At 43.8% G+C, this 22,500-nt stretch overlaps 1 long non-coding RNA gene across 2 annotated transcripts in view; it reads left to right on the top strand.

Moving 5' to 3' along the window:
- LOC115207364 (uncharacterized) overlaps positions 1 to 17,253 on the top strand; it is a 53,011-nt gene extending 35,758 nt beyond the window's left edge. For both annotated transcript variants that reach the window (XR_003880999.1, XR_003880998.1), the window contains 2 exons: positions 16,663 to 16,703; positions 17,217 to 17,253. This is a non-coding gene — a long non-coding RNA (uncharacterized LOC115207364). The remainder of the gene's footprint in view (positions 1 to 16,662; positions 16,704 to 17,216) is intronic.
- The last annotated feature ends 5,247 nt before the right edge of the window (positions 17,254 to 22,500 follow it).

Raw genomic sequence — 22,500 nt, 5'->3', positions numbered from 1 at the left:
TAGGTAGAGGAGAAGAGAGGTAGGTAGAGGAGAGGAGAGGAGAGGTAGGTAGAGGAGAAGAGAGGTAGGTAGAGGAGAGGAGAGGTAGGTAGAGGAGAGGTAGGTAGAGGAGAAGAGAGGTAGGTAGAGGAGAGGAGAGGAGAGGTAGGTAGAGGAGAGGTAGGTAGAGGAGAAGAGAGGTAGGTAGAGGAGAGGAGAGGAGAGGTAGGTAGAGGAGAGGAGAGGAGAGGTAGGTAGAGGAGAGGTAGGTAGAGGAGAAGAGAGGAGAAGAGGAGAGTTAGAGGAGAAGAGAGGAGAGGGGGAGAGGAGGAGAGGTAGATGAGATGAGTCAAGAGAAGATGAGAGAGGTAGAAGAGAGGAGAGGAAAAGAGAGGAGAAGAGGAGAGGTAGAGGAGAAGAGAGGAGAAGAGGAGAGGTAGGTAGAGGAGTGGAGATGAGAGTAGAGGAGGAGAGGAGAGGTAGAGGAGAAGAGAGGAGAAGAGAAGAGAGGAGAAGAGAGGTAGAAGAGAATAAATGAAAGAGGAGAGGTAGACGAGACGAGTCAAGAGGAGAAGATAAGAGGAGAGGTAGAGGAGAGGGTAAGAGAGGAACAGAGGAGAAGATGAGATGGAGAGGGTAAGAGAAGAGAGGAGAAGATGAGAGGTAGAGGTGAGGAGAAGAGAGGAGAGGAGAGGAGAAGAGAGGAGAAGAGAGGAGAAGAGGAGAGGTAGAAGAGAGGAGAAGAGCGAAGAAGAGATGAGAAGATGAGAGGAGAGGAGGAGAGGTAGAGGAGAAGAGACGAGAGGAGAGGAGAAGAGAAGAGAGGAGGAGAGGTAGAGGAGAGGAGAGGAGAAGAGAAGAGAGGAGGAGAGGAGAGGTAGAGGTGAGGAGAAGAGAGGAGAGGAGAGGAGAGGAGAAGAGAGGAGAAGAGAGGTAGAGGAGAGGAGAAGAGAGGAGAGGAGGAGAGGTAGAGGAGAAGAGAGGAGAAGAGAGGAGAAGAGAGGAGAAGAGAGGAGAGGAGGAGAGGTAGAGGGGAGGAGAGGAGTAGAGGGAGAAGAGCGGTAGATCAGAGGCTGTCAGATGAGTGTTCAGTCTTCTAAATTAAGTGTAACAGACTGCTGTGAAGTTACGAGTTATTGATGTTATCTTTTAATCCTAGAATCCTTAGATGAAACAATAACGAAGCATCCGTCCCGCCACTGTTTTGATAAAAAGCAGTGGCATGAGCCTAGAGAAATGTAAAATCTCTCAAAATGCATATACAGAGCTACGGGTACAAGGACTGACCATCCATGATATCAAAATTATAGTTTGTTGAGGTTTCCATTGTTTACAAGCATTGGCGTTAAAAAAGCTTAGTTCTGTATTCAGTCTGCTTCGCTAAAGCCTTACAGATAACATGAAGGCAGTCTCTGCTAAAGCGGGAACATCTCCTTTAGATTTGTAACGCTAAATGTCTGCGATATGGATTGAGTAGAGCTCTATTTTGAGATCTGATGAGGTACAACACTGGAACAAAGCTAATTAGGCATTCATATGTTATATTCTTCAAGAATCAGTGGGTACATGTCATTAATTTATAAGTCAAAAAATGTATGTAGCAACTAAGGAATCTAGCTTCAAAGAAAAACATCTTGCATTTATTTGACCTCAATTATGAAACGAGTTAACTAGTGGCTCAGTCTTAGACACACACACACACACACACACACACACACACACACACACACACACACACACACACACACACACACACACACACACACACATTGATAACTGGGGAAAGTTGACAGGATATGTTATGAGTGCAGTGTGTGTTTCTCCCCAGACAGGTGCATAGCTGTCTTTCTCTGTATAGTTCCTGTGTTGTTTAAAGTAAACACAGAAGAACAACAGAATATTTTATCTTCCGGTGAAGAGAGGAAGATGAAGGGATTTAGATGAAGGAGAGAAACGGTGTGTAATAGATCAGTTCTTATAGACCTCTCTCTCTCTCTCTCTTTTCTTGATAGAGCCTCTGAGGAAAGCAAATTGTATATACACAGTTTTTATTCCATTCGCTTTGATGCTATTTTCACAAGTCTGTGGCGATTTTCAAAACTCCAAACTGTAACGCAGCATATTCAACATGTTTTTAATGTGCATTCATTTTGTTTGAAGACATCTTTCACCACATCACCATCGATACAACGTTTACTGTGAAATAACATGACAACATTGATTTAAATCAACCCAAACACAACACAATGATTGATCAAATCAAAGTTTATTTGTCACGTGCGCCGAATACAACAGGTGTAGTTGGATTCAAGTGTGTGTCAGGTTAGGTAATCAAGCCTCCTCTCAGTACAGATGTCAAATCAAATCCAAGTTTATTTGTCACGTGCAGCGAATACAACAGGTGTAGACCTTACAGTGAAATGCTTACTTACAGGCTCTAACCAATAGTGCAAAAAAGGTATTAGGTGAACAATAGGTAAGTAAAGAAATAAAACAACAGTAAAAAGACAGTGAAAAATAACAGTAGCGAGGCTACATACAGACACCGGTTAGTCAGGCTATCTTTTCAATGTAGTTATTTTAACTACCAGTTAATCCAATAGCAGAACATGTAAAATAAATGTTTAAAATGTGCCCTTTGAATGTAGTATGTTTACAGTACTGTAAATCCCAGAACATTACACTGTTTTCACATTGGGCAATACACTTGCACTACCCAATAAAACTGACTGAACATCACATTTCCATAATGTATAATCACAGGTGTTTCAAAATTGGATTGACCTCAAAGATGAAGGCAGACGTTTTACGTGCCCCCAGCCGATTGTGTTTTTTTTTTTGTTTATTTGCGTTGTTTGTAATTTCTTCTTTTTTTATTATTATTTTGTACATAATGTTGCAGGTATTCCTACCGTCTCTTATGACTGAAAACAAGTTCTGTACATCAGGACTGCGATTACTCACAACGGACTGGCAGAATCCTTTTTTTCCTTTAACGAGTCTGACGAGCCCGACGTGAATGATGTGCTGCTTTCCAGGCCCAGATCCTCGTGATCTGCGTGAAGAGGAGGTGGAGGAAGAGGGGCCAGAAGGAGGGCTGCCTTCTGACAATTCATAGGCGATCGAATAAACCCCCACTTCCTTCCATTCTGCTAGAAAACGTCTTTGGAGAATAAAAATCAACGAGTTACGCGGAAGATGAAACTACCAATGGGATATTAAAAACTGTAATATCTTATGCTTCACGGAGTCGTGGCTGAACGATGACATTATCAACATACAGCTGGCTGGTTATACGCTGTACCGGCAGGACAGAACAGCGGGGTCTGGTAAGACAAGGGGTGGCGGACTATGTATTTTTGAGCTATTGCTCGCCTGAGGTAAAGTATCTCATGATAAACTGCATTCTTTGTAGCTGTTTACATACCACCACAGCCAGAGGCAGCATTGAATGAACTGTATTCCGCCATAAGCAAACAAGAAAACGCTCACCCAGAGGCGGCGCTCATAGTAGCCGGGGACTTTAACCTCTCTAGGGGGTGTGGGACGCTACCGCCCCACCTGGCCAACATCCAGTGAAATTGCAGAGCGCCAAATTCAAAAACAGAAATACTCATTATAAAAATTAATGAAACATACAGGTGTTATACATCGGTTTAAAGATGAACTTCTTGTTAATCCAACCACAGTGTCAGATTTCAAAAAGACTTTACGGCGAAAGCAAACCATGCGATTATCTGAGAACTGCGCCCTGCAGACAAATCATTACAAACAGTTAGCAGCCAAGAAGAGGAGTAACAAAAGTCAGAAATAGCGATAATGTCACGGCTGTTCAAAGGATCGGATCAAAATGCAGCGTGTTCATAGTTCCACATATTTTATTACCGTGAAACTAAATGCAATACACTAAATACTTGAATACACAAAAACAACAAACCGTGGTGCAGAGAGAAAACACACTACTCAAAAATGAATCACCCACAAAAACAGGTGGGACAAACATCAACTTAAATATGACCTCCAATTAGAGACAACGACAACCGGCTGCCTCTAATTGGAGATCATACCAAACAAAACCAACATAGAAATACAAAACTAGAAACTGAACATAGAAATACAAAACATAGACAAACACCCCCTGTCACGCCCTGACCTACTCTACCATAGAAAATAACTTACGATGGTCAGGACGTGACAGATAAAGTTTATCACTTACCTTTGATGATCTTCATATGGTAGCCCTCCCAAGACTCCATGTTACACAATAAATGTTCGTTTTGTTCGATAATGTCCCTCTTTATATCCAAAAACCTCAATTTTGTTTGTGCGTTTTGTTCAGTAATCCATTGGAACAAAGCGCGGTCACAGCATGCAGACGAAAAATCCAAAAAGTACCATAAAAGTTCGTAGAAACATGTCAAACGATGTTTATAATCAATCCTCAGGTTGTTTTTGTCATAAATAATCAGTCATATTTCAACCGGACAATATCTTCGTCAGTAGAAAAGGAGAAACAAGAAAGGTGCGCTCCCGGTCACGCGCTGGACTCATGTCTGGAAATGTCCACTGTCCTCTCATTGAAAGTGGTGTTCCTCCCTTATTTTTCAGAGTGAAAGCCTGAAACAATGCCTAAAGACTGGCCACATGCAGTGGAAGCCTTAGAGATTGTGAACTGAGTCATAAGTCTTTGTATGGTGGATAGGCTTTCAATGGAAAAACAGGCATTTCAAAATAAAGGCACTTCTTGGATGGATTTGCCTCAGGTTTTCACCTGCCATATCAGTTCTGTTATACTCACAGACATTATTTTAACAGTTTTGGAAACTTTAGAGTATTTTCTATCCAAATCAATTATTTGCATATCCTAGCTTCTGGACCTGAGTAGCAGGCAGTTTACTTTGGGCATGCTTTTCGTCCCAAAATTCCGAATGCTGCCCCCTACCTTAGTGAGGTTAATGAAGGGAATATTTTACCAAATTTCTATCAGCATGTTAAATGTGCAACCAGAGGAACAAGAACTCTGGACCACCTTTACTCCACACACAGAGATGCTTACAAAGCTCTCCCTTGCCCTCCATTTGGCAAATCTGACCATAATTCTATCCTCCTGATTCCTGCTTATGTTGTGGAAATATTGGTCCAAATATTTCCCAGATACCGGAACTCGTGAATTCAAATAGACTTTATTACAAAAGTAACAGAAGCCGAGCAATTCCATGGAACAACTGACCTCTCCATCTCAGCACTCTGCTTTTATACAGTTTTGCCCTTACATGGTCACTCCTCTCATTCTAAATAATTAACACCCCTTGCCATTTTTCCACTATTATCTTCCTGTCTCGCTTCTGGCTTGTTCACACCCACTTCTGACTCACCAAAAAGAATACATGTATTACATGTATTTGTTCCCAACATAAGTGTAAGTCTAATATTATTTAATTAGTACAAACATATCTTCTTATTACAGATACATGGTTTGTGGTGCCAATATTAATTAACTAACTACTTTATTTCTGCTTACATTTTGTTTTTACATGTCAAATGGTTAACTCTATGTTGATCTAGTTCTGTACATTCACCTGGGCTCAGCCTATTCTGCCTACACATGTCTACTAATTAACCCTATGTTGATTCTGCTCACTACTTCTGGGAGAACAGTCTAGGTACTGGAAATTCTCCAACACTTACAAGCTAAAATTAAAGCAGGAAGCACCAGTGACTAGATCAATAAAAAAGTGGTCAGATGAAGCAGATGCTAAGCTCCAGGACTGTTTTGCTAGCACAGACTGGAACATGTTCCGGGATTCCTCCGATGGCATTGAGGACTACACCACATCAGTCATTGGCTTCATCAATAAGTGCATCAATGACGTCGTCCCCACAGTGACTGTACGTACATACCCCAACCAGGAGCCGTGGATTACAGGCAGCATCCACACTGAGCTGAAGGCTAGAGCTGCCGCTTTCAAGGAGCGGGACTTTAACCTGGAAGCTTATAAGAACTCCCACTATTCCCTCCGATGAACCATCAAACAGGCAAATCATCAATACAGGACTAAGATCGAATCGTCCTACACCAGCTCTGACGCTCGTCGGATGTAGCAGGGCTTGCAAACCATTACAGACTACAAAGGGAAGCACAGCCGAGAGCTGCCCAGTGACACAAGGCAAATAGCACTGAAACATGCATGAGAGCATCAGCTGTTCTGGAAGACTGTGTGATCACGCTCTCTGCAGCCGATGTGAGTAAGACCTTTATACAGGTTATACAATATTCACAAGGCCGTCGGGCCAGACGGATTAACAGGACTACTACGAACATGCGCAGACCAACTGGCAAGTGTCTTCACTGACATTTTCAACCTCTCCCTGTCCGAGTCTGTAATACCAATATGTTTTAAGCAGACCACCATAGTGTCTGTGCCCAAGAACACTAAGGTAACCTGCCTAAATGACTACTGACCTGTAGCACTCACGTCTGTAGCCATGAAGTGCTTTGAAAGGCTGGTCATGGCTCACATCAACACCATCATCCCAGAACCCCTAGACCCACTCCAATTTGCATATCGCCTACTGCCCCAACAGATCCACAGATGATGCAATCTCTATTGCACTCCACACTGCCCTTTCCACCTGGACAAAAAGAGCACCTATGTGAGAATGCTATTTATTGACTACAGCTCAGCGTTCAACACCATAGTGCCCTCAAAGTTCATCACTAAGCTAAGGACCCTGGGACTAAACACCTCCCTCTGCAACTGGATCCTGGACTTCCTGACGGGCCGCCCCTAGGTAACAGCACATCCACCACGCTAATCCTCAACACAGGGGCCCCTCAGGGGTGCGTGCTCAGTTCCCTCCTGTAGTCCCTGTTTACTCATGTCAGCACAGTCAGGCACAACTCCAACCCCATCATTAAGTATGATCTCCAATTAGAGACAATGATTACCAGCTGCCTCTAATTGGAGATCATCCCAAAAGAAACAACATAGAAAAACAGAAAGAACATGACAACATAGAAAATCAAAACTAGACGCAACCCCGTCACGCCCTGACCTACTCTACCATAGAAAATAAAAGCTTCTATGGTCAGGACGTGACAGTACCCCCCCCCAAAGGTGCGGACTTCGAACGCAAAACATCTAACAAAAGAATTTAACAAAAAAAGGAGGGTTAGGGTGGGTGTCTAATGTTGGTGGCGGCTCTGGTGCAGGACGAAGAACCTTCTCCTCCCGCGGATCCTCCTGTATCGGAGGTGGTTCTGGTGCGGGATAAAGAATTCTCTCATACTGCTTATCTGCCAGCATAGGAGGCGGCTCGGGTGCAGGACGGTGAACCCTCTCTTCCTGCGAATCCAGCATCATAGGAGGCGGCTCCGGTTCGGGGCGTAGCCCCCGCTTCTCCCGCTGATCCCTCCACTTTTGTGTCACCAGACTGTGGATCGTCGGAGGAGGAACCGGACCGCGGTTCATCGCCAGAGGCTCCGGACTGCAGACCGCCGCCGGAAGCTCCGGACTGCAGACCGCCGCCGGAGGCTCCGGACTGCAGACCGCCGCCGGAGGCTCCGGACTGCAGACCGCCGCCGGAGGCTCCGGACTGCAGACCGCCGCCGGAGGCTCCGGACTGCAGACCGCCGCCGGAGGCTCCGGACTGGAGGACATCGCCGGAGGCTCCGGACTGTGGGCCGTCTCGGGAGGCTCCGGACTGTGGGCCGTCTCGGGAGGTTCCGGACTGTGGGCCGTCTCGGGAGGTTCCGGACTGTGGGCCGTCTCGGGAGGTTCCGGACTGTGGGCCGTCTCGGGAGGTTCCGGACTGTGGGCCATCTCGGGAGGTTCCGCACTGTGGGCCGTCGCCGGAAGCTCTGGACTGGGAACTGTCGCCGGAAGCTCTGGACTGGGAACTGTCGCTGGAAGCTCTGGACTGGGAATGCGCACTGGAGGCCTGATGCGTGGGGCTGGCACAGGTGGTGCCAGACTGGTAACACGCACCTCAGGGTGAGTGCGGGGAGCAGGAACAGGACACACTGGACTGGAGAAACTCACTGGAGGCCTAGTGCGTGGAGCCGGGACAGGTGGCCCCAGACTGGTACAACAAACCAACATGACACGCACTTCAGGGTGAGTGCGGGGAGCAGGAACAGGACACCCCGCACTCACCCCTCCAGATGTGTGGTGCTGGCACAGGTGGCGCCAGACTGGTAATACGCACCTCAGGGCGAGTGCGGGGAGCAGGAACAGGGCGTACTGGGCTGTGGAGGCGCACTGGAGGTCTGGAGCGTAGGGCTGGCACAATCCGTCCTGGCTGGATGCTCACTTTAACCTGGCAAGTGCGGGGCGCTGGCACAGGACGCACTGGGCTGTGAATGCGCATTGGAGACACCGTGCGTATCACCGCAAAACATGGTGCCTGACAGGTCACACGCTCCCCACGGTGAATACGGAGAGTTGGCACAGGACGTACCGGGCTGTGAATGCGCACTGGAGACATGGTGTGTATAGCCGGCCTCATTTGTACCGGAACTTTAACACACTTCTCGGGATGAGTACGGGGAGCTGACTCAGGTGGCATCTGACGGCTAACACGCTCCTCAGGGAAAATGCCGTACATACTACGCCAAACCAACAGCTCTCTCTCATCACCCCCCTCCACTATCTCACAGTACTCCTCGCTCAGTCTCTCCCAATATTCCTCTTCGCTCTCAGACTCACCCCTCGGCTTCGCCGACCAACCCGTGTGCCCCCCCCCAAAAAATGTATTGGGGCTGCCTCTCGTGCTTCCGTTGTTGCCGTGCTAGTTCCTTGTATCGTCGCCGCTCTGCTCTCGCTGCTTTAATCTCCTCATTCGGACGGCGATACTCCCCGGCCTGCCTCCAGGGTCCTTTCCCGTCCAGGATTTCCTCCCATGTCCATTTGTCCTGACCACGCTGCTTGGTCCTTTGGTGGTGGGAGATTCTGTCACGGCTGTCTGAAGAATGGGACCAAGGTGCAGCGTGTGTAGCGTTCCACATTTTATTATAACTGTGAAACTATGCAAGATATACAAATAAACTAATGAACAAAAACAACAAACCGTGATGAACAGGTGCAACATACACTAACTCAAAATACAATCTCCCACAAACCCAGGTGGGAAAAAAAACAACTTAAGTATGATCTCCAATTAGAGACAACGATGACCAGCTGCCTCTAATTGGAGATCATCCCAAAAAACAACAACATAGAAAAACAGAAAGAACATGACAACATAGAAAATCAAAACTAGACGCAACCGCGTCACGCCCTGACCTACTCTACCATAGAAAATTAAAGCTTATATGGTCAGGATGTGACATATATATACAGTACCAATAAAAAGTTTGCACACACCTACTCATTCAAGGGTTTTTCTTTATTTATACTATTTTCTACATTGTAGAATAATAGTGAAGAAATCAAAACTATGAAATAAAACATATGGAATCATGTAGTAACCAAAAAAGTGTTAAACAAATCAAAATATATTTGAGATTCTTCAAAGTAGCTACTTTTTGTAGACAGCTTTGCACACTCTTGGCATTCTGTCAACCAGCTTCATGAGGTAGTCACCTGGAATGCATTTCAATTAACAGGTCAGTCAATCTAGAAAATTTAAAGAACTTTGAAAGTTTCTTCAAGTGCAGTCGCAAAAACCATCAAGCGCTATGATGAAACTGGCTCTCATGAGGACCGCCACAGGAATGGAAGACCCAGAGTTACCTCTGCTGCAGAGGATTTCATTAGAGTTAACTGTACCTCAGATTGCAGCCCAAATAAATGCTTTACAGAGTTCAACTAACAGACACATCTCAACATCAACTGTTCAGAGGAGACTGCGTGAATCAGGCCTTCATGGTTGAATTACTGCAAAGAAATCACTACTAAAGGACACCTGCCTTGAGCATTTGACCATAGGTTCTCATCATCATCGCAGTAAAGACTTTGATTATTTAGTTATATTAAAGCAGTAGATGGTTAATTAAATGACACATTTAACAACTTGCAGTGAGTTCAGAACAACAATGACAAAAACTGTATATATATCTTTTTTTTTTGACCCAAACCAAAAGAGCGGTTTGGAGACTGGTAGCACAGAGGGGCATGTGCTCTGTACAGGTACAGCCCTATCTGTGCATGTGCCTGATTGTATTGTAGTGGTCCTGTAAGAGCATTGCACTAACAACACCAGTAGTTGTGGGATTGATTCCCACTGGGGTCACATACATAAAGGTGTGGAAGCACTGTTACTTTGGATAAAAGCGTCTGCTATGTAAATGGCCGGTATTACGGTACTGTATTGGCCAATGGCATTCTAGTAAAGCACCCCTCTCCTGCATCATTAAGACCACAACAATTACATTTTGGATTCATGTTTACTGGATATAAGATGCATTTGTTACATACAGTACATCTCTGATGTTGTCAATATCAGATAAAAAAAAACATATATAATACTTTGAAGTAAAATTATAATAGTTATTATTATAGTATGCAGTATATCATACTTTATATGTTTCTACTTTACAGACATACATTTTCATGATGTATTTCTCATCTGTCTGTAGTAGACAAGCCAGTTTACCAAACGGTTAAGTGATTATCAATTAGTTAGAGGTTTACCAAACGGTTAAGTGAGTATCAATTAATTAGAGATTTACCAAACGGTTAAGTGATTATCAATTAATTAGAGATTTACCAAACGGTTAAGTGATTATCAATTAGTTAGAGGTTTACCAAACGGTTAAGTGATTATCAGTTAGTTAGAGGTTTACCAAACGGTTAAGTGATTATCAATTAATTTGAGATTTACCAAACGGTTAAGTGATTATCAATTAAGAGCAGTTGGATTAAGTAATAGTAAAATGTATTTTTAACACGGAAAGTCAATCATATCAAAATGAATGTGAGAATTACAATGTGAAAACCAATTACTTTATATGAACATGTATTGCAATGTGAAATGGGTATTTCCAGAAGAAACACTAAGTTTGGGAAAAAAGTGACTGGAGGATTTAGAGGTTTGTACTGAGTGGTGAAAATGTACCACAGGCTCTACTTGAACATTACACCAGAGAGATTGAAACTGTAATTGGGATAGAAATCGATATGGTAGCTTCTACAGCCACCTCATCTCACCCACATCACTCTATATTTAAACCTACCACCCCCAAACACATGGAACTGTTGCTCTCTGGACACTATTAAACATCCAGCAGGATCATCAGTATCTGTGTTTCTGTCTTAGGTTCATTAAGTCCAGGAGATGTGAGGAGAGCCAGGTAGCGTGGTAACATTTAAGACATTGTCTCTGTCTCCATCACTCTCTCTTATTACATTTACATTTTAGTCATTTAGCAGACACTCTTATCCAGAGCAACTTACAGTAGTGAATGCATACATTTCATGCATTTTTTAAATTTCTTTGTACTGGCCCCCCATGGGAATCAAACCCACAACCCTGGCGTTGCGCACACCATGCTGGCATTGCAAACACCATGCTCTACCAACTGAGCCACAGGGAAGACTATTATTCTCTCTCTGTCCCTCACCATCTTGCCCCCTCACTCAGTCTGTACACTATACCCCAGCCCCACTCCAAGCTACACATTTCTACTGTGCTCTATGTTTAGTACAGGCAGGGGAGAGAGTTAGACATTTCTCTGTAATAACATAGCTATTGAGAATTATACATCCCTCTGTAATAACATAGCTATTGAGAATTATACATCCCTCTGTAATAACATAGCTATTGAGAATTATACATCCCTCTGTAATAACATAGCTGTTGAGAGTTATACATCCCTCTGTAATAACATAGCTATTGAGAATTATACATCCCTCTGTAATAACATAGCTGTTGAGAGTTATACATCCCTTTGTAATAACATAGCTATTGAGAATTATACATCCCTCTGTAATAACATAGCTATTGAGAATTATACATCACTCTGTAATAACATAGCTGTTGAGAGTTATACATCCCTCTGTAATAACATAGCTATTGAGAGTTATACATCCCTCTGTAATAACATAGCTATTGAGAATTACACATCCCTCTGTAATAACATAGCTGGTGAGAATTACACATCCCTCTGTAATAACGTAGCTATTGAGAATTACACATCCCTCTGTAATAACATAGCTGTTAGGGATTATTTCCCTCTGTAATAACATAGCTGTTGTTTTTTTTTTCGTACGATGTAAGCCACTTAAATGTCTCCCCTCATGCCTCTAATGCCATGTCAGAGAACAGAGCCTTGTCTTTACCCACCATTTTAATGAAACACTCCTCAAAGCAGCTCAGAGAGATTCAGAGCCAGTTGAGAGTGATGCAGAAAATGTGCATTGATAAACATGAGAGATGGCTTTCCTTTCTGTGTGTGTGTGTGTGTGTGTGTGTGTGTGTGTGTGTGTGTGTGTGTGTGTGTGTGTGTGTGTGTGTGTGTGTGTGTGTGTGTGTGTGTGTGTGTGTGTGTGTGTGTGTGTGTGAGTGTGTGAGTCTGTGTGTGAGTCAGTGTGTGAGTCTGTGTGTGGGCCTGTGTCTGTGTGTGTATTTATGTATGCGTGGAGGAGATGCAGGGGATAATATCCGATGTTAATTGGATTTAGTCATATGAGAATGGATGAATAACCAAAATTACAGTCGCCAAGCAAAGCATGTAATTTATTAATTTTGTCAAACGCACCTGATCGTAATTCACTGCTATGTGATGCGATTCTTGGGACGGTTATTCAACAGTGATTTGTGTGTGTGTGTGTGTGTGTGTGTATATATGTTTAATATTTATCATGATGTGATCATCAGTCCAAGGACATAAGCTAGAAGATAGAAATCCCAAGATATTAAATATTCACTTTGTTATTCATCTGTTATATAAATATGTTTCTCTCTTCATGATGTGTTGCTTGTGAGCTAATTCAAACAAAACAGCGACAGCAACAGTTCTAGCAGACCGCGATGCAAACAGTACGAGGTGTTATCTAGCTATTTTCTCTGATTCTGCGACAGTGAGAGATGTGTGTGGTCTGCTATCTGAGGTGTGTGTTATCTAAGGTGAAGCATTGAAACATAGAAAACAGAGAGAAAGAGAGAGAGAGGGGGAGAGAGAGAGAGAGATAAGAGAGGAGGGAGACAGAGAGAGAGCGAGAGAGACAGACAGAGAGAGAGAGAGAGACAGAGACAGAGACAGAGACAGAGAGAGAATCCAGAAAAGAGCTGTAAAATTCTACAACCACCTAAAAGGAAGCGATTCCTAAACCTTCCATAACAAAGTCATCACCTACAGAGAGATGAACCTGGAGGCTGTGTGGGGTCTGTTTGTGGTTGTGAACAGAGCCCCAGGACAGCAACACAAATAGACCCAACGAAATCATGAAAAAAACAAAAAGATAATTACTTGACACATTGGAAAGAATTTACAAAAAAACTAAGCAAACTAGAATGCTATTTGTCCCTAAACAGAGAGTACACAGTGGCAGAATACCTGACCACTGTGACTGATCCAAAATTAAGGAAATCTTTGAGTATGTACAGACTCAGTGAGTATAGCCTTGCTATTGAGAAAGGCCGCCGTAGGTAGACCTGGCTCTCAAGAGAAGACAGGCTATGTGCGCACTGCACACAAGATGAGGTGGAAACTGAGCTGCACTTCCTAACCTCCTGCCAAATGTATGACCATATTAAAGACACATATTTCCCTCAGATGACACAGAATTTGAAAACAAATCCAATTTTGATAAACTCCCATATCTATTGGGTGAAATACCACAGTGTGCAACTACAGCAGCAAGATTTGTGACAATCACAATTGTAAATACAACATATATTTATGTTTTGCACATCTTTACAACACTGTGTATAGACATAATATGACATTTGAAATGTCTTTATTATTTTTGATCCTTTGTGAGTGTTTGCTGTAAATTTTTATTGTTAATTTTACTTTTGTTTATTATATATTTCACCAAATTGGCAATGTAAACATGTTTCCCAAGCCAATAACGCCCCTTAAATTGAACTGAATTGAGAGGGGGAGAGAGAGAAGGAGAGAGAGGGGGGGAGAGAGTGAGAAGGAGAGAGAGGGGAGAGGGAGAGGAGAGAGAAAGAGAGAAAGAAAGAGAGAGCGAAGGAGACAGAAAGAGAGAGAGAGAGAGAGAGAGAGAGAGAGAGAGAAAGAGAGAGGCGGAGAGAGAGAGAGAGAGAGAGGGAGAAAGAGAGAGGCAGGGAGAGAGAGAGAGAGCGGCGGAGAGAGAGAAGGGGCAGAGAGAGAGGCGGAGAGAGGGAGAGAGAGAGAGAGAGAGAGAGAGAGAGAGAGGAGAGGGAGAGGAGAGAGAAAGAGAGAAAGAAAGAGAGAGCGAAGGAGACAGAAAGAGAGAGAGAGAGAAAGAGAGAGGCGGAGAGAGAGAGAGAGAGAGAGAGAGAGAGAGAGGAGGAAAGAAAGAGATCCTTGTGTGTGGCTGCTCCTGGTGAGTGTTCTGGTGTTTCTGTAACATATAGTCATCTGCCTCAGAGCAGCGTCACAATCACAACCTGCAGGAAATCTGCCATTGCACTTTCATCTTCACACTTGAGGGGTGAGAAAGAGAGGAGGAGGTAAGGAGAGGCAGTGTTGAGGGGTGAATATGGTGAGTAGAAAGTGAGGATAGGGAAGACAAGGAAGAGGAGCGGGGTCAAGGGGTGAGGGGAGGATGAAAGGGGAGACAAAAGAAATACGTTTGAGGGGATGGGAGGATGAGTGGAAATCAAGGGGAGGAGAAGCAGGCTCGAGGGCTGATTGGGTTGAGGAGAGACAGAGACAATGTTCCCTCTAAGCGGTGCGTGCGGACAGATCTTGTTTTGAGATCAAAGCGAAAGGTACACGTAGCAACGTGTGCATATTTGTACATTTGTTCATATCCTTTGCTAGTTAGTGAGTTATTAGATATGGGTAATTTGTAGTCCGCAATGTGGGAGTGATTCTTACAAGAGCACAAAATGTGTGCATTTCTAGATATCTTTGAAAAGCTTGTCAGGTAAATTGAACCTTCATTTAACGAGGCAAGTCAGTTAAGAACAAATTCTTATTTACAATGACAGCCTAGGAACAGTGGGTTAACTGCCTTGTTCAGGGGCAGAAGGACAGATTCGGTTACTGGCCCAACGCTCTAACCACTAGGCTACCTGCTGGGCCAGGTAAAGAGCTTGTTTTTCTCTTAAAGGGGCAGTGTTGTATTTTGAGACAGGCTTGAATAAGCTAAGTAGCCAATAGGCAGAGGGTAGCATCATTTGTCTGATTCTCTGTAATAATGGTATGGGAATAATAATGCATTTAATTTTTTTAAGTAGTTTCTTGCGTTAAACAACACAACAACATTTTCAGTCACCTCCTTGTCTGAAGGACAAGTGGATAAACAGGTTAATGTCAAGCCCTGCATGTTTTTTTTTAAGTCTCATGGGATGTAGGACTACATTGAACACCACACATTGACTGCTACTGTAGGCTGAATGATAGAACAGCTATTTCCATGTTAAAAGGTTTGGGATGCATTTCTCCATTGTTTTTGATGGTAGGCCGCTCTGATAGGCCTACATTATGATCAAATATCCACAGTAACCTACTTGGCCACTGTTAAAACTGTAACTTAAAGCGGGTACAGCCTCAGTGTTCACAGTAAAACTGTAACTTAAAGCAGGTACAGCCTCAGTGTTCACAGTAAAACTGTAACTTGAAGCTGGTACAGCCTCAGTGTTCACAGTAAAACTGTAACTTAAAGCAGGTACAGCCTCAGTGTTCACAGTAAAACTGTAACTTGAAGCTGGTACAGCCTCAGTGTTCACAGTAAAAATGTAACTTAAAGCGAGTACAGCCTGTGTTCACAGTAAAACTGTAACTTGAAGCTGGTACAGCCTCAGTGTTCACAGTAAAAATGTAACTTAAAGCGAGTACAGCCTGTGTTCACAGTAAAACTGTAACTTGAAGCTGGTACAGCCTCAGTGTTCACAGTAAAAATGTAACTTGAAGCTGGTACAGCCTCAGTGTTCACAGTAAAACCCATGTCGGAAGTTGCACAGGATTTTCACAATGTTCAAGTCTGCGCTCAGCAGACCTAAAATTTGCTCAGCGCCTACATTTCTTTGAGGGAACATTGGACAGAGGTGTAGAGTAATTGCTGGTTGGCTGTAAGGACAGCGAGGTAAACAGGTAGACAGGATACTGCAGTAATCAGGATAGCATTGTGGTGGCTACCGATCCCATTAATTCGCTCTGTTGATACTACCTCCAACCAAAAATCTGATTCTAGTTTCTGTGTTCTGACACACACACACACACCAAGCTGCACGTCATCAGACACACGTCTACACAGTTATCAGTCTGTTGTTGTGCTTGTATGAAGCAGCTGACAAGGAAAACGGAACAGTTGTTCATTAACCATTGATGACTTTATGTAGTAAATTGTACTTTTCTGATTGCCATTGAAATAGTATGTATCAGGAAATGGACCTCCAAGGAGAACTTAATACATCCCAGGACCCACTCTGAACACCATTAATACCTGTGGTTACAATAATGACTCATGTTACTACTGACGTTAAGCACCGAACAAATGGAGAAATTGGTGTCTGATGTATTTCAATGAGGTGATGAGGTTGATTAATGTTAACAGGCTTCCCCTTTCCTTTTTCTTTCAGGAATCTTCTAGATAAAGACACATTCTCCAAATCTGACCCATGTGAGTCAACTTTCCATCTGCTTCCTCCCTCTCTACCTTCCTCCCTTTCTACCTTCCTAGCTATGTCTGTTCGTTTGTCAATCGGTCCGTCAATCGGTCCGTCCATCTGTCCGCCCATCTGTCTGTCCTTCTGCCCGTCCTTTCGTCTGACGTCTGTCCATCCATCCATCTGTTTGTCTGTCCCTCATTCCCTCCCTCTCTCTTCTTGAGTGACAGTTGATTTGAGGAGTAGCTGTTAGCTTTGCCTTTAGCCTCAGTCTGCTGTTTATATTGATCTGCTGTCTTGAATCTGCCAGCATCAATATCTATCTGCCTTTCTCTGATTGTATTTCTGCCCTCTCTGTGTCTCTATCTCGCTCTCTCTCTCTTAATCTCTCTCTCTCTCTCTCTCTCTCTCTCTCTCTCTTTCCTTCTCCCTCTCTTTCCTTCTCCCTCTCTCTCTCTCTCCCTCTCTTTCTCTCTCTCTCTCTCTCGCTCTCTCCCTCTCTCTCCCTCCCTTGCTCTCTCTCGCAGTGTGTGTGCTCTATACCCAAGGAGTGGAGACCAAGCAGTGGAGAGAGGTGAGAGGAGAACACACACACACACACACACACATACACACTATAGGCTTCTAAGTCCAATTACACCCCTGCTGTGTGTATTGACTGTTTGAGGGAAATAGCTTCTCTTAATGTTTTTTTCCATTCTTTTGAAATACCACTTCATTTAACCCACTGCTGACATTTAAAAGTTGGAAGTTATGAAAGTTGTGGAATAATGGTAGACTCCTATTCATAACACCTGCAGCCTCAGCCCGATGTTTAGAAAAAGACACAGTCATTAAGAACCCATCTGTGTGTGTGTGTGTGTGTGTGTGTGTGTGTGTGTGTGTGTGTGTGTGTGTGTGTGTGTGTGTGTGTGTGTGTGTGTGTGTGTGTGTGGTGTGAGGGGGAGGGGAGTTAATTCAGAATTGGGTTGTGGAGGTCTGATAAGCATGACCTCGTTTTGTCTGATTTGCTATCTGTGACATCATAGTTATGAGACGTCCACTCCCCTTCCAGCTCCTGTTTCAGTGTGTTACCATTCCCTGTTTCCGTATGTTACCATTCCCTGTTTCAGTGTATTACCATTCCCTGTTTCCGTGTGTTACCATTCGCTGTTTCAGTGTGTTACCATTCCCTGTTTCAGTGAGTTACCATTCCCTGTTTCAGTGTGTTACCATTCCCTGTGTCAGTGTGTTACCATTCCCTGTTTCAGTGTGTTACCATTCCCTGTGTCAGTGTGTTACCATTCCCTGTTTCAGTGTGTTACCATTCCCTGTTTCAGTGTGTTACCATTCCCTGTGTCAGTGTGTTACCATTCCCTGTTCAGTGTGTTACCATTCCCTGTTTCAGTGTGTTACCATTCCCTGTGTCAGTGTGTTACCATTCCCTGTTTCAGTGTGTTACCATTCCCTGTTTCAGTGTGTTACCATTCCCTGTTTCAGTGTGTTACCATTCCCTGTTTCAGTGTGTTACCATTCCCTGTTTCAGTGTGTTACCATTCCTTTCAGTGTGTTACCATCCCTGTGTCAGTGTGTTACCATTCCCTGTTTCAGTGTGTTACCATTCCCTGTTTCAGTGTGTTACCATTCCCTGTGTCAGTGTGTTACCATTCCCTGTTTCAGTGTGTTACCATTCCCTGTTTCAGTGTGTTACCATTCCCTGTGTCAGTGTGTTACCATTCCCTGTGTCAGTGTGTTACTATTCCCTGTTTCAGTGTGTTACCATTCCCTGTTTCAGTGTGTTACCATTCCCTGTTTCAGTGTGTTACCATTCCCTGTTTCAGTGTGTTACTATTCCCTGTTTCAGTGTGTTACCATTCCCTGTTTCAGTGTGTTACCATTCCCTGTGTCAGTGTGTTACCATCCCCATTCCCTGTTTCAGTGTGTTACCATTCCCTGTTTCAGTGTGTTACCATTCCCTGTTTCAGTGTGTTACCATTCCCTGTTTCAGTGTGTTACTATTCCCTGTTTCAGTGTGTTACCATTCCCTGTTTCAGTGTGTTACCATTCCCTGTTTCAGTGTGTTACCATTCCCTGTTTCAGTGTGTTACCATTCCCTGTTTCAGTGTGTTACCATCCCCATTCCCTGTTTCAGTGTGTTACCATTCCCTGTTTCAGTGTGTTACCATTCCCATAGTTTTCTATGTAATCAACGTTCCTCAATGTTCTGAACTTGGGAGTCTGTTCAGACAGTTCTGAGATCTCCTGAGCAGTACAATGATTCCATCACTATTATATTTGTTATTACAATGTGTCTCTGGAACAGAACTGTCCAGACGGAATGGAGGAAGGGAGAGGGAGATAAATAGAAAGAGAGAAAGAAAGAGATACTGAGAGAAGGAGAGAGAAAGATGAAACTGAGATGAAACAAGAGTGACAGGAGAAAAGCTATGACACACATCCAAATGGCAAAATTATTAACAGCCTCATTCATCTGCTGAACAGAATAACCACAATAAAGCCATTGCTGATGCCCTGCCATGGACTCTCTCTGCCTCCACAGGCTGTCAGTTTGGGACAACTATTGAGCATCATACTGTAGCAGAAAGGACTTAGTCTCAGAACACTGATCACTAGCTCTATTCCTGCAATCAGTCTGTTAAAACCCAGAACTCTACCCTGTTATAGTGTCACAACCCAGACCTCTACCCTGTTATAGTATCACAACCCAGACCTCTACCCTGTTATAGTATCACAACCCAGAACTCTACCCTGTTATACTGTCACAACCCAGATCTCTACCATGTTATAGTATCACAACCCAGAACTCTACCCTGTTATAGTGTCACAACCCAGAACTCTACCCTGTTATAGTGTCACAACCCAGAACTCTACCCTGCTACAGTGTCACAACCCAGAACTCTACCCTGCTACAGTGTCACAACCCAGAACTCTACCCTGTTATACTGTCACGACCCAGAACTCTACCCTGTTATAGTGTCACAACCCAGAACTCTACCCTGTTATAGTGTCACAACCCAGAACTCTACCCTGTTATAGTGTCACAACCCAGAACTCTACCCTGTTATACTGTCACAACCCAGAACTCTACCCTGTTATACTGTCACAACCCAGAACTCTACCCTGTTATACTGTCACAACCCAGAACTCTACCCTGTTATACTGTCACAACCCAGAACTCTACCCTGTTATATTGTCACAACCCAGAACTCTACCCTGTTATAGTGCCACAACCCAGAACTCTACCCTGTTATACTGTCACAACCCAGAACTCTACCCTGTTATACTGTCACAACCCAGAACTCTACCCTGTTATAGTGTCACAACCCAGAACTCTACCCTGTTATAGTATCACAACCCAGAACTCTACCCTGGTATACTGTCACAACCCAGAACTCTACCCTGTTATACTGTCAAAACCCAGAACTCTACCCTGTTATACTGTCACAACCCAGAACTCTACCCTGTTATACTGTCACAACCCAGAACTCTACCCTGTTATACTGTCACAACCCAGAACTCTACCCTGTTATAGTGTCACAACCCAGAACTCTACCCTGTTATAGTATCACAACCCAGAACTCTACCCTGTTATGGTGTCACAACCCAGAACTCTACCCTGCTACAGTGTCACAACCCAGAACTCTACCCTGCTACAGTATCACAACCCAGAACTCTACCCTGTTATAGTATCACAACCCAGAACTCTACCCTGCTATAGTATCACAACCCAGATCTCTACCCTGCTACAGTATCACAACCCAGAACTCTACCCTGTTATAGTGTCACAACCCAGAACTCTACCCTGTTATACTGTCACAACCCAGAACTCTACCCTGTTATGGTATCACAACCCAGAACTCTACCCTGTTATAGTATCACAACCCAGAACTCTACCCTGTTATACTGTCACAACCCAGAACTCTACCCTGTTATAGTATCACAACCCAGAACTCTACCCTGTTATACTGTCACAACCCAGAACTCTACCCTGTTATGGTATCACAACCCAGAACTCTACCCTGTTATAGTATCACGACCCAGAACTCTACCCTGTTATACTGTCACAACCCAGAACACTACCCTGTTATAGTGTCACAACCCAGAACTCTACCCTGTTATACTGTCACAACCCAGAACTTTACCCTGTTATGGTATCACAACCCAGAACTCTACCCTGTTATAGTGTCACGACCCAGAACTCTACCCTGTTATACTGTCACAACCCAGATCTCTACCCTGTTATAGTGTCACGACCCAGAACTCTACCCTGTTATACTGTCACAACCCAGAACTCTACCCTGTTATAGTATCACAACCCAGAACTCTACCCTGTTATAGTGTCACAACCCAGAACTCTACCCTGTTATAGTGTCACAACCCAGAACTCTACCCTGTTATAGTGTCACAACCCAGAACTCTACCCTGCTACAGTGTCACAACCCAGAACTCTACCCTGTTATAGTATCACAACCCAGAACTCTACCCTGTTATAGTATCACAACCCAGAACTCTACCCTGTTATACTGCCACAACCCAGAACTCTACCCTGTTATAGTATCACAACCCAGAACTCTACCATGTTATAGTATCACAACCCAGAACTCTACCCTGTTATAGTGTCACAACCCAGAACTCTACCATGTTTCTAGATCAGCATTATGACTGAATACTGGTCCTTTAGATCACATGGACAGTGAGGACCTGATTCTAGATCAGCATTATGACTGAATACTGGTCCTTTAGATCACATGGTCATGGAGAGCCTGATCCTAGATCAGCACTCCTCCTCTGAGATGCTTGATACGTAGGGCCCCAGGTCTCCCTTAGAAAAAATTGTTTTGCATTGATTGAAAATGCCACCAGGAGTAATTAAAAAGTAATCACACAGAATCACGTAGAATCTCAAATGGTAGAATCAGTCTGCGTTCAATTGGAATAGCAATGAAGGGAGAAATGCCGATGAGGAGGCGTTGTTCATGTTACACAGCCATTCTGGAATTAGTTTGTCAAGAGAAAATGGAGCTTCATTATGTAAAATCAACAGCTATGGATGTTGTAAAAAAATACATGTACTTTCTTTCTAAAATGAAACACAATGATCCTCATCTGAATCGTTGAATTCCCTTTTATTTTATTGGAATTAATTTGTTCTTAAAGTTCTTCCTTCCTTCCCTGACCGGGGACTAAAATGTACCCAGCACTGACTCTTGGGGTGCCCCAAAATAGTACAACTGAACCCCTCTCTATTACCTATTTGACCTCCAACTTCTGAGAATGGAATGAGCAGTCTTGAATCACAGGAGAGGTTCTCGAGACATTTCATCTCGGTTATTCTTTATCCTCTGTACCGTTTATGTCTGGCTCTAAATGTCGTCTGACTGGGAGCCAGCCAAGCACCCGGTGTTGGGAGATTCATGTTTTATTGATGCATTATCAGTGAAGATAGGTTTCCCTTCCTCTCTATTTCTGACGTTCTGTCTCGCTCCTTCTCCTTTCCTCTCTCACTCCTTCCCTTCTGCCCTATCTCTCTCATTCCATCTCTCTCATTCCATCTCTCTCATTCCATCTCTCTCATTCCATCTCTCTCATTCCATCTCTCTCATTCCATCTGTCTCATTCTATCACTCTCTCTCCGTCTCTCTCTGCCCATCTCTCATTCCATCTCTCTCTCTCCGTTTCTCTCTCATTCCATCTCTCTCATTCCATCTCTCTCATTCCATCTCTCTCACCTCCTTTCACTTCGTGGCAACATCTCTCTTCACCTCTCTCTTCCACATCTCAATCCCATCTCTCTTCGATATCTCTATTTCT

Source organism: Salmo trutta, chromosome 14, assembly GCF_901001165.1.
Source record: "Salmo trutta chromosome 14, fSalTru1.1, whole genome shotgun sequence".
Lineage (NCBI taxonomy): Eukaryota > Metazoa > Chordata > Actinopteri > Salmoniformes > Salmonidae > Salmo > Salmo trutta.
The sequence above is the reverse complement of the archived record's forward strand: the minus strand, read 5'-3'. Positions and strand labels throughout refer to the sequence as shown.